This window comes from Cryptomeria japonica, chromosome 3 (genome assembly GCF_030272615.1).
Source record: "Cryptomeria japonica chromosome 3, Sugi_1.0, whole genome shotgun sequence".
Lineage (NCBI taxonomy): Eukaryota > Viridiplantae > Streptophyta > Pinopsida > Cupressales > Cupressaceae > Cryptomeria > Cryptomeria japonica.
This window is the reverse complement of record NC_081407.1, coordinates 26760302-26774059: the sequence shown is the minus strand read 5'-3', so window position 1 is coordinate 26774059 and position 13758 is coordinate 26760302.

Sequence of the window (13758 nt, the reverse complement as noted above, 5' to 3'; positions counted from 1 at the left end):
ATGCTGATCTGGAAAAGATAAACCTACCGGTGTAACCCTAGGTTACCCTAGACCTATTTGCCAGTAAAAGCAAATATGCAAATATGATTATACCAATGATTAATTATTCAAAACAAAGTGTCCACATGATGTCTTCGACATTACCAAGTGTCTTCCATATCATTCCAAGTGTCGGTGATCATTATATCCTGCTGGTGAACTATATACCAGTAATTGTGCAATAGTTACTTTCTTGTCGATGAATGTCGCTGGATCTCCAGAGTACTAGTGTTTAAGTACATGTTGACATCAATGATAAAACCATACCAAAATACCAACAATATCAATAGCAGCAGAGTTGTCATAGTGAATAACTACTAGTGCATCACAATCCACCTTTATATCTTTCAACATTTGCTTCATGCATAAAACATGTGTACAGTTAGTAGCAATAGCAACATACTTAGCTTCTGTAGTAGATAAAGAAGTACATGACTGTTTCTTGCCGATTCATGAAACCAACTTCTTTCCAAGGAAGAAAGCTCCATCGTAAGTACTTTTCTGGTCATCAACATCTCCAACCCAATCAACATCTATATATGCACAAAAAGTGAAGTTATCATCATTAGGGTACCACAAACTATATTCTTATGTACCTTGCAAGTATCTAAAAATACTTTTCACTGCCATCTCACGATTTTCTCTAGGATTGTTGGGAAAAATGGTGTCTCAACCTTGCATTTATGCGAGGTTACTATTTATAGTAAGTTTTCATTTGAGCACGAAATGGTGCAAAACTCTCCCTGAAGCTTCTGGTTGGCTAGATAAGCATTCCGGTAAAGTTTCATCGCAAGGTCACAGCTAGTTTTGAAGATATTAAAGTTTTCGTCTTGGAGGGGTGCAATAAAATATTTAAACTTAATTTTGGGGACTTTAGAGGCTTTGAAATGCCCTGAAAAGTGGCCGTAACCGGCGAAGCAGGTTACGAGGTGATAGAGCACTTCGCGAGCTTTCCGGCGCTTCAAACGGTTCGTCAATCGGACACCCGGTTCTCAAGTTATGGCCTCCGGAAGTTTGTACTCCTGAAATAGAAAAAAATAATTTGTATCGAATACATAAATGAGCTGTAAAAGGGAGTGACACGTGTTGATGTGTGTTTTAACATGTCATAGGGCATCTAGAAGGGAGATAAGGTCGGCTACACCTTATTGGGTGGTTTTAGCCCATGGTTTTGTAATACCGTTTGATGGTTTCTTGTATTGTATCTCCTATTTATGAGGTGTGTGAGATAGAGGTTGTGTAAGAGTCTTATGGCTATTGAGTTGCCTCTGAATCTCTGATTAGTGGTACTCCTGCGAAGAGCTTGCTCTGCAAGTATTTTGTAATCTGTTTTTGATTGCTGAATAAAATATTGAGCTGCTTTTGGAGGGTGGGGTTTTTCTCCCGAAAGGGTTTTCTCCACATAAATCATTGTGTTGTGGTATGAATGCTATTATATCTATTTTATTTTCTGTAACTATTGTAATGATCTGAAAAAGTTTTGCATTACCCTCCTCTCAAGGTTAGTGTAGGAAGTTGTTTCCGCTACTTAACTTCCTTACAAGTGGTATCAGAGCTTGATCACCTTTGGTTTCAATTGTGGGCAGTTGGGTTTTTTGAACTAATCCAGATTTGAGTGGGAGCTTGTGCAGAAGACACTTTTTGATCTTGTTGCAGGAATATTCAGATGGCGAGTTCGTCAGGGAGAATAGAGGTGGAGAAATTTAATGGAAGTAATTTTGAGATGTGGAAGCTGAAGATGGAAGATCTGCTAATAGATCGAGATCTTTGGGATGCTATTGATGCGAATGTCCAAAGACCCTCAGATCCTACTGCAGCAGCTCAGTATGATGTTATGGACCGAAAAGCCAAGGGTCTAATCAGACTGTACCTGGCAGACTCTGTTCTAATCAATGTCCATGAAGAAAACTCTGCAAAGAAGCTATGGACTAAGCTTGGTGAGATGTATCAAGTGAAATCTTTATTAAATCAAATTTTCTTAAGAAAGAAATTGTATTCCTTGAAGATGGAAGAGGGTGGACGAATTGCAGACCACCTAGAAGCATTCAATATGATTGTGGCTCAATTAGTATCCGTCGGTGTTAAGATGGATGAGGAGGAGAAATGTCAGATCTTGCTTTGTTCTTTGCCTGATTCGTGGGATTCTCTTGTTATGGCTATCAGTAGAACTTCTGTTGTTTTGAAATCTGAAGACATGGTGGGTGCCCTACTCGGTGAAGAGATGCGAAGGAAGGTATCCATCAGTTCAAAGGAAGCCCTAACCGTTCATGGAAGACCTAAGGAGAAAGGCAAGAAGAATGAGAAGCGCGACAAGTCCAAATCCAAAGGGAGATCGAAATCTCCTGGAAAGTCCAAAGTCATTTGCTGGAATTGCAATAAACCGGGTCACATCCGTAAGGACTGGAAAGAAGAAAAGAATAAGAAAAAGCAAAAGTTTGATTCTGATTTTGAGTCCGACAAGGAAGATGGCGATGCATTTATTGCGGCTTTGGCGACTCATGCAGGTAATGATGCCTGGCTAATTGACTCAGGTGCATCTTTTCATATGACTTCCAATAGAAATTGGTTTTCTGAATATGAAGGATTTAATGGAGGTAAGGTGTACTTGGGTGATGATTCACCTCTAGACATTGTTGGTCGAGGTAAAGTTAGAATCAGGTTTTCTGATGGTAGAATAAAAGGGATTAATGGTGTGCTGCATATCCCTGGATTAAAATGAAACCTGTTATCTGTGAGCAAACTAATAGATGCAGGTGTGCAGGTAGTCTTTTCTGAAACAGGATGTAAGATGATTAAGGGTGCTATGGTAGTTGCTAGAGGTGTCAGGTTTGGCACTTTGTATAAGCTTGAAGCATACACTGTTGAGTGTAATAGCACTTCTGTAAAAAGTAAATCTATGGATACCTCACTGGAAGATTTGAAGGTTTCACCTTCAGCAGATGGAAATGGTTTTTGGGTACCTAAGGGTTCGTCTGAAGCAAAGTTACCTGCAGAGAAGACTATGTTATGGCACCAGAGACTTGGCCACATTGGAGAAAAGGGTCTAAGGACCTTGAAAAATAAAAATCTTGTTGAAGGTTTGAATGATTGTAATCTTGACTTTGATTTCTGTGAGCATTGCATTTATGGAAAACAAAACCGCGTTCAGTTTTACTCGAGTTCTCATAAAACTTGTGGTGTTTTGGACCTTATCCATTCTGATGTGTTTGGTCCAGTAGATGTCTCTTCGATTGGAAAATCCACATATTATGTTTCATTTATTGATGATTTTAGTAGAAGGACATGGGTATATTTTCTAAAGAGTAAATCTGAAGTTTTTAGTCGTTTTAAAGAATTTAAAGCAATGGTTGAGTTGCAGACTGGAAAGAAAATAAAATGTTTGAGAACTGATAATGGCGGTGAGTTTTGCTCTAATGATTTTGATAGATTCTGTAAAGACTGTGGAATTAACAGGCAGAAGACAACTCCGTATTCTCCACAGTAGAATGGAGTTGGAGAAAGAATGAACAGGACACTGATGGAGAAGGCTAGGAGTATGTTGAGTGGTGCTGGTCTCGAACAAAAGTTTTGGGCTGAAGCTGTTGCCACTGCTTGCTACCTGATTAACACGTCTCCTACATCAGCTCTTGTTGATAAAACGCCTATGGAAGCATGGTCAGGTCACAAGCCTTCATTGAGATATCTTAGAGTTTTTGGTTGCGAGGCATATGCACATGTGCCAAAGGAGAAGCGAACAAAGTTGGAGAACAAGGCTGTGAAATGTATCTTCATCGGGTATAGTTATGGTGTGAAAGGATACAAGCTTTGGGACCCTGTTGCACAAAAGGTAATTCACAGTAGAAGTGTTATTTTTAGAGAAATTAAGTCTCCTTCTGTTACATTGCAGCCAGAATAGACTAAAAAAGAAGATGTGATTCAACTTCCTTCTACACCTGAAAGAGTTGAATCGAGACCCCTAGATAGGCAAGAATTTGAGGAGAGCTCATCTAGCTCTGAATCTTCAGAAGAGGAGGAAGAACCTCCAACTCAGCTTGTTCGAAGGTCTACAAGACATAGACAACCACCTGAAAGGTATTCACCTGATGATTGGAGATGTATTTTTGCTCTGAATACTAGTGTGGATGAACCAAAATCTGTAGAAGAGGCATTAGGTATGAATGATGCAGAATCCTGGAAGATTGCTATGGAGGAAGAAATGGCAGCTTTGAAAAAGAATGATACATGGGATCTTGTACCATTGCCTGAAGGACGAAAACGTGTTGGTTGTAAATGGGTGTTCAAGAAAAAGATTGGTTCAGATGGAAGCATTGAGAAGTATAAAGCAAGGTTGGTTGCAAAAGGCTACTCTCAGGTTGAGGGTGTTGATTACGGTGAGATATTTTCTCTTGTTGCAAAAATGACGTCCATTAGATTTTTGCTTTCTATTGCTACTGCTTATGATTTAGAGGTTGAGCAAATGGATGTGAAAACTGCTTTCCTTCATGGTGATTTGGAGGAAGATATTTATATGACACAGCCGGAGCACTATGTGGTGAAAGGTAAGAGTAATTTGGTCTATAAATTGAAGAAATCTTTGTATGGCCTCAAACAAAGTCCTAGGATGTGGTACCAGAAATTTGATACATATGTGTTGAGTTTGGGATTTGAACGTTCTAAATCAGATCACTGTGTTTATTATAAATCTTATGGTGATCATTTCTTATTCATTGCATTGTATGTTGATGATATGTTATTCATTGGTAAAGGGAAAGGTATGATTTCAGAACTGAAGTCTCAGCTCGCTGCTAAATTTGAAATGAAAGATCTTGGTGCACCAAAGCACATTCTTGGGATGGAAATTAGAAGAGATAGGGTGAACAGAAAGCTATGGCTAGGCCAGAGTAAGTATGTGAATTCAGTGTTACAGAGGTTCAACATGCAGAATTGTAGACCATTGAGTGTTCCTTTTATAGTTGGAATGAAACTATCTATTTCAGATTGTCCTACATCCCCATTGGAGATGGAAGATATGAGCAGAGTGCCTTACCAGAGTGCGGTTGGAAGCTTGATGTATGCTATGGTCTGTACTAGACCAGATATTGCCCAAGCAGTGGGAGTACTTTCTAGATATATGTCTAATCCTGGTAGAGTTCATTGGGATGCAGTCAAAAGGGTCTTCAGATATTTGAAGGGTACTTCAGAGTATTCTTTGTGTTATCATGGTAATTCAGTTGGAGACATGACTTCCCTTGATATCCATGGTTATGTGGATTCAGATTGGGCAGGTGATATTGATAGCAGAAGATCCACCAGTGCTTATGTGTTTACTTTGTTTGGTGGTGCAATTAGTTGGATGAGTAAGCGACAGGCTGTGGTTGCTTTATCCACTACTGAAGCAGAGTATATGGCAGCTACTCATGCTTGTAAAGAGGCCATTTGGCTTAAGAGACTGTGTTCGGATATTGGAATAAAACAAGGTACAGTGACAGTTTACTGTGACAGTCAGAGTGCAATTAGCCTAGCTAAGAACCCGACATTTCATGCCCGGACCAAACATATTGATGTTCAGTATCATTTTGTTAGAGATATGGTCAAAGATGGTAGGGTGAAGCTGGTTAAGGTGGAAACTTTGATGAATGTTGCAGATGCTTTAACTAAGGCTGTGAGCACAGAGAAGTTCAGATGGTGTTCAGAGTCTATGGCCCTTGTGGCCCCTAGCAATTGATTCATTGTGTTGACATTCCCTTCCGCTCATGCAAGGTGTTCGACAAGTGGGAGATTTGTTGGGAAAAATGGTGTCTCAACCTTGCATTTATGCGAGGTTACTATTTATAGTAAGTTTTCATTTGAGCACGAAATGGTGCAAAACTCTCCCTGAAGCTTCTGGTTGGCTAGATAAGCATTCCGGTAAAGTTTCGTCGCAAGGTCACAGCTAGTTTTGAAGATATTAAAGTTTTCGTCTTGGAGGGGTACAATAAAATATTTAAACTTAATTTTGGGGACTTTAGAGGCTCCAAAATGCCCTGAAAAGTGGTCGTAATCGGCGAAGCGGGTTACGAGGTGATAGAGCACTTCGTGAGCTTTCCGGCGCTTCAAACGGTTCGTCAATCGGACACCCGGTTCTCAAGTTATGGCCTCCGGAAGTTTGTACTCCTGAAATAGAAAAAAATAATTTGTATCGAATACATAAATGAGCTGTAAAAGGGAGCGACACGTGTTGATGTGTGTTTTAACATGTCATAGGGCATCTAGAAGGGAGATAAGGTTGGCTACACCTTATTGGGTGGTTTTAGCCCATGGTTTTGTAATACTGTTTGATGGTTTCTTGTATTGTATCTCCTATTTATGAGGTGTGTGAGATAGAGGTTGTGTGTAAGAGTCTTATGGCTATTGAGTTGCCTCTGAATCTCTGATTAGTGGTACTCCTGCGAAGAGCTTGCTCTGCAAGTATTTTGTAATCTATTTTTGATTGCTGAATAAAATATTGAGCTGCTTTTGGAGGGTGGGGTTTTTCTCCCGAAAGGGTTTTCTCCACGTAAATCATTGTGTTGTGGTATGAATGCTATTATATCTATTTTATTTTCTGTAACTATTGTAATGATCTGAAAAAGTTTTGCATTACCCTCCTCTCAAGGTTAGTGTAGGAAGTTGTTTCCACTACTTAACTTCCTTACAAGGATCACTCTGAAATATTTAAAAAATACAAACAACATTCATAATGTCAACCCTAGTCTGAGTCAAATAAAGGAGACCTCCAATCTTAGATTTGTATCTTGTCAGATTTACTAGTGCAGAAACATCTTTTCTTGTTAATTTCTCACTTGTAACCATAGGAGTACTTACTGGTTTAGAATATCCCATACCAAATTTCTTCTTTAATTCCTTAGCATATTTAGTTTGACAGATAAAAATGCCTTTGTCAGTATGAGTAATCTGCAAACCTAAGAAAAATTTCATCTCACCAATCATAAACATCTCAAATTCTTTTCCCATGTTTTTAGAAAATTCTACGCATAATTTATCTTCACATCCAAAAATAATGTCATTAACAAATACTTAAACAATCAATATATCATCATCAGTGATTTTATAATATAAATTACTATCAGCACTACCCTTAGTAAAAGCAAGCTTCAAAAGATATTTATCCAACATTTCATAGCAAGCTCTAGGTGCTTGTTTCAATCCATATAAAGCTTTCCTTCACCTGCAAACCATATCTATATCATCTAATAGTGAAGAACTATTAGGTTTCTCAATATAAACTTCCTCATCAAGATCCCCATTAAAAAATGCACATTTAACATCCATCTGATAAACCTTGTAGTTTTTATAAGCAGCATAGGCAAGAAATAATCTTACAGCTTCAATCCTAGCTACTGGTGAAGAAGTCTCTCCATAATCAATTCCTTTCTTTTTGAGAATATCCTTTACAAACCAATCTAGCCTTATTCCTTATAACTTGACCATCCTCATTAAATTTAGTCCTAAAACCCCATTTAGTTCCAATAACATTTTTATTTTTAAGCTAGGGAACCAAATTCCATGTGTTATTTTTCTCAATCTAGTCTAATTATTCTTCCATATCTTTTAACCAAAGTTTCATCTGTACATGCCTGAATTACTGATATCGGTTCAACTTGTGAAATTAAAAATACCTCATTAGTTACCAGTCTTCTTCTTGTCATCACTCCATTGTTCTTATCCCCAATAATTTGATCTTTAGAATGATTCAATCTCACATACCTAGGAGTCTTTTGACTCTCTGTTCCTCTTCCCTGTTCTTCAGTTATTGTAGAATTCTCTGATGTTGCCAAAGTAACTAGTTCAACTCTCTGTTCTAGTAAAGGTGCTACTAGTTCAAATATAATCATTTCCACTACAGGTTCTTTCTCGTAAACTCTGATTTGACTTTTGTTCAACTCATCTACTTTGACATTAGCACTCTCCACAATTCTCTACAATCTCTTGTTATAGCATCTATATACTTTTCTTTCATTAGAATAACCAAGAAACGTGCCTTCATCACATCTAGGATAAAATTTCCCAACAGTTTCATCTCTCCTTATATAACATTTACTACCAAAAATTCTGAAATACTTAACTGTAGGTATGTTGCCAATGTATAATTCATAAGGTATCTTATTGGTTTCTCCTTTGATATGTACTCTATTGAATGTATAAACCATTCTAATCACTACTTCTCTCCAATAGATATGAGGTAGATTAGCTTCCATCATCATTGTTCTAGCAACATCCAAGATAGTTGTATTTTTCCTTTCCACAACTCCATTCTGTCAAGGTGTCCCAGGAGAAGAATATTGTCTTCTTATACCATGTTTGTGACAAAAGTTATTAAACTCAATGGATGTGAATTCTCCACCATGATCTGATCTCAAACATTTAATCTTTAATCCTATCTTAGTTTCCACTTTACCCTTAAAGATTTTAAACTTTTCAAATGCTTCAGATTTTTCTCTCAAAAAAGTAATCCACATCATTCTAGAATAATCATCAATGATTAGCATAAAATATCTATCACCATGAAAAATTTTAACTCTAGCAAGGCCACACAAATTAGTATGAATAAGATCAAGAACATCATTTGATTTATCTTGTATACTCCTAAAAGAGGTTCTGACCTGTTTACTCATTTGATATTCTTTACATACCAGATTATAGGGCTTCATAATCTTAGGTATATCCCTAACTACCTTAGTTGAACTAATCTTCACAATGCAATCAAAATTCACATGACACAACCTTTTATGCCATAGCCACCTCTCATCAATCTGTGTAATCAAACATGTCTTCTCACCGAAGTTCAAATAAAATATATTACCTTTTGTCTAGGTACCGGTTGCAATCTCCAAGCCAGATATATTAATGATTTTGCATTTTCCATCCTTGAATTGTAACTGAAATCCCTTATCTACCAATCGTCCTACACTCAAAAGATTATGCTTCAAACCTTCAACATAATAAACATTTTTAGTATTGTTCTTACCATCCAATGATATAGTTCATTTTCCTTTGATCATACATGCCTTTTAATATCCAAATCTAACTAGTCCACCATCAAATTCTTGCAAAGACGGAAAATTCCCTTTATCTCTAATCATATGATGTGAACAACCACTGTCAATTACCCATTCATCCTTGTCTTCAATTTTAGCAACAAGTACCTTCTTCTCAAGTACATTCTCTTCCAGTGTTGGATCATCTTCCTTGATAGCCAAGAGTACCCATTCCTTCCCATTGCCGGATCAACTAGCAGAGTCTTCTGTCGGTTCATCATATGAATCGGTAATACCTTCCTCATCCACTATGTAGCATGATTTGTCTTTTTTTTTCTTGAATCTATATTTGTTTTGATATCCAGGGTTAGGCTTAAATGATATTTTAACTCTTTCTTCAAAGCTTGAATTTCTTTCAAGACATCTAGTTTCAAAATGACCAATCTTATTGCATGCAAAACATTTAAAAGGTGCTTTATCTTCATACTTACTTCCTATCGGTCCTTTCGGTACTCTTCTAGCAAATAGTGCTTCAAGTTGCTCAAAATCATCGTCTTCTCTCTTCATATCTTCTATCTCTTTTGCATATAATGGTTTCCAATCTTGCTTACTAGTTGCAGATGTAGATGCATGAAAAGTAGGTTCAGCCTTCACAGCACCAGAAGGTCCAAATTCCTCAAGTTCAAAATCAAATAGTTTCCCAACCAAGGTATCTCTATTGACAGATGTATTAGCCATTGTTCTCAACTCATTAATAGCAGTAGCCTTCATTTTGTAAGCTAGAGCTAGGGCTCTCAGGACTTTAGAAATAATTTCATCATCGCTCAAAGTTCCACCACGAAATTGAACTCCCATAACAATCTCATTTACCCTTTCCATGAATGTAGTAATCCTTTCATCTTCTTCCATCTTCAGGTTTTCATATCTCACATGGTAACCATCAAGTTTAGCAATCTTCACTATAGGGTCACCTTCATTAAGAGTCTCCAATTTATCCCATATAGCCTTTCCAGATGATTTGTCTATTAATCCCATTGTATGTTGATCATAAAGTGCACACAAGAGAGCTTCTCTTGCTCTACAATCATTCTCAAGCTCCTTGTCCAGGTTTGCCGGAGGAGGATTTTCAGATCCTGAATTAAAGGGTGTGACACCATTCTGTGTGATTTCCCAAATCTCCTTGCCAAGACATCTCAAATGAGTCTCCATCTGAATCTTCCATACTATGTAATTTGTTCCATCAAGCCTTAGAATATTCTTTTGAAAGATAGATCCAGAAGAACTGGATGAACTTGAAATGTTACATGCCATAGGATCTTCCTCAAGCGGTTAAATTTTCTACAGAGAGGACCAAAGCTCTGATATCAATTGCTAAAAAATTCAGATAACCAGAAGACAATTGAGATGGGGGGTGAATCAGTTGTCATAGATTATAGGATCATTTAGCAATTAAAACTTTAATACCGGAACCCAAAATAAAAATAATGGAATAGAAGTTAATCCAATTAAGTATACACAATAATCACAAAATAAAAGCCATCCACATAGCACCAAGATTTATATGTGGACAACTCGATAAAGGGAAAAACCACGATGGTAAGCCTACCCAAAGTCAAATAATACTTCTGCAGTAACTATGTGAATTATAATGAAGGGGCATGCACTTATAGGAAGGCCAACAGCCTAGAGCATATTGATCATCACAAAAGGAGCCTCACTAACTACATATAAGTCCAAACTAAAATCCAGAGAAGTGTTGAAATGCAAAAGATAGCATCTCCTATGCTAGAGTATAGTTTTGGTTAAGCTCAATACCAGAGGACTAAATCCTCTTACATAAACCCAATTCGATCTCCAATGATCAACCAACTCCTCTTCCTAAATGATATTACATTATTCACTCATTACATTCCTTGACCATGACCTATTACATTTTCCATGATGATCTACAATGAGGTCTTACATCTATTTATACAAACCCTCAACCATAAACAATCAGGTCAGCCACCAGATAATAAACCAATTACATAATTACAAACCATGTTGACATTAGACCAAACAAATAATATCAACACATAAGACATCCTGAAAATATATCAATAGGTCCTATCTACATGTTACATTAAAGTCAGTACATAACCTAGATCAACTGGGACCAAGTATAGGTCCACAAGCTTCAACAATGATCTCCAACTGCCAAGTCTCGAACATGATCACCAACAGCATCCTGAAACTCCATTAGAAGTTGCACCAACACCACTTATGCAATTCATCAAATATCTCCATCAAAATCTCTATGAGTGAAACCCTCGCCGGAACCAGAAACCATTCTTTTAAGCAATCAAGATAGGATCCAAACACCAAACCAAAACCAACTAACCAAATATGAGTATAAGTATCATGAACAAGCCAATTCCATCACTAGATTATATTAGAGCCTACCAAAAAATACTGGTTCCAAGTTAACCAGAAACCACTTAACCTACTAGGACTAGAAGGGTGTCGGTAAAGCATCCAAACAACTAGTGTTGACATCAATGACAAAACATCAATGCAACACATAATCAATTCCACCAAATGGCCAACAAGAGATGCATTTAGGATAGCCATTAATGTTGAAGGGAATAGAAGAGCTTCAGGTAAGCTTGGAAGAAAAGAGGATCCTAGATTTTCTAAGAGTGCAAAGGATAGAGTTGAGAGATCTTTAGGGTCAAAACCTAAAGAGGAAGACAAATGGGACAAGGTACTTAATACCTTGAAGGATCTTAAATTGACCATGACAAAAAATTATAAGGATTCTATACTAGAAAAAGCTACAGATTAATAAATTTAATAGAGCCCAAGATTGTAAGATTATCCTTACAACACAAATTTGAAGGATGGCAAACTAGTTCAACAACAAAAGAATAAATAGGAGAATAAAACTCCCGATCCATTGTAAAAACATACAATGAATGTTATTGAGGATACAACTTGGTGTGTTGATTTCCAATCACCCCATTCACTTGAATATTGTGTTATTGCACAATTTTATTTTGCCAAAGATGAGTTACATGAAGAAGAAGAAGAAACCTTTGAGGATGATAATGTTGATTGTCTCATGATTACTTCTTACCTCGAAGGGGCAGAATATTTTTCTATTATTGAGACTTGGGATCTGGATGTAGATCATCAGAGGTAGAGAACATAATCATACCATCAAGAAGTTTTTTTTAATGATGAGTTATGTGTTGATGATCAAATCTGTAATGCCGAACAATGAGAAGATTTTGTATTGTTGAGAAGACCATCGGATGAAGAGATTGCTTGAATAGCAACTGCTATGGTAGCTCAAGTTAAAAGCAATTATCAGTTGAGAAACAAAACAATTGGTGAAGACCAGCACAAGCCTTTTGGTCTATTTATTAAAGAGTTGAAAAATAAAGGCAAGGAGGTCAAGGAGGATAAGCTAAGGAAGGATGCAATCAAGATCAAGGAGGTCAAAAAGAAAGAATGGGCTAAGAAAGATGAAATTATAAAGCCTAGTGAGGAAAATGTTTCACCTAAGGTGAAGACAACGATAGTTAAAAAATTTGTTGTGTCTGCTGGAGATGACATAAAGCAAAAACAAAATGTCGAAAGCAAAAAATCAAAGAAACATGAAGAAAAATCAGGTGTGTCCCTTGAATTTCCAGTTTACATACCTGTTGATATGCTCCAGTTGTTGTCTTAGATTACAGTTAAAGTTCCTTTACAAGAAATGATAAGAATTAAAGAGCATAAAGAGAAAGCCATGGCTTGGGTCATGGGTGTTTCTTCTTCTACTAAGATTGAACATAAGAATGTTTCTCATAATGAAAAGGAATGAGTGAATAAAAGTGAGACAAAGGATAAGGAGTTAGAGGGAATGGTTTCTTAGATTCTCAAAATTCATCTTGAAGACACAGTAGGTGAGATCCCAAATTATGTGGACCCTTTCTTTTTGAGTGTTATCATAAATAGAGGAGTCTTAAAGAATTGTATGATTGATTCTAGGGCCTCAAATAATGTCATGCCACTGAGGATAATGCAAGCCATGGGTTTAAATGTAGATACTCCTCATGCCAGATGTTGTGCTATGGATTCAAGAGAAGTATTTGTGATAGGTACTATAAGGGCATTGCCTTATTAACTTGTTGCCTTCCCTAAGGATTTAACCATGAGTGTCCTAGTTGTAGATATCCCACCTCATTATGGGATGTTGTTGTCAAGAAAGTGGAATGCCTCTATGGGTGGAAGTTTGTAGTGTGATTTATATTATGCCACTTTTTGTATTGATAGTAAAAATATAAAGATTGAAAGGGAGTCGAGAGTGCCATATATGATGGTACATGGAAAAGACTCTGATGAAGACATGACATGTTTTGTAGACACATACATTAATGCATTCAGAGTTGAGGATTCTCTGCAAAAGGAAAAGAGATGACTTTCACCATTGGATGGGGAAGTAGAGAAATCATCAAGTGATGATGATATATGGACAATTTATTTTGATGGAGATATCTCAAAGGAGGGTGCAGGTTCAAGTATATTATTCATTTCACCCCATGTAGAAAATTTTAAATTTTCATTTCTTTGTCTTTTGCATGCACAAATAACATGGTAGAATATGAAGCATTGTCGCTGGGTTTGAAATTAGCTGAAAAATATCAGATAAAGAATCTCAAAGTCATTGGAGATTCTAAATTAGTCATATGCCAAGTTA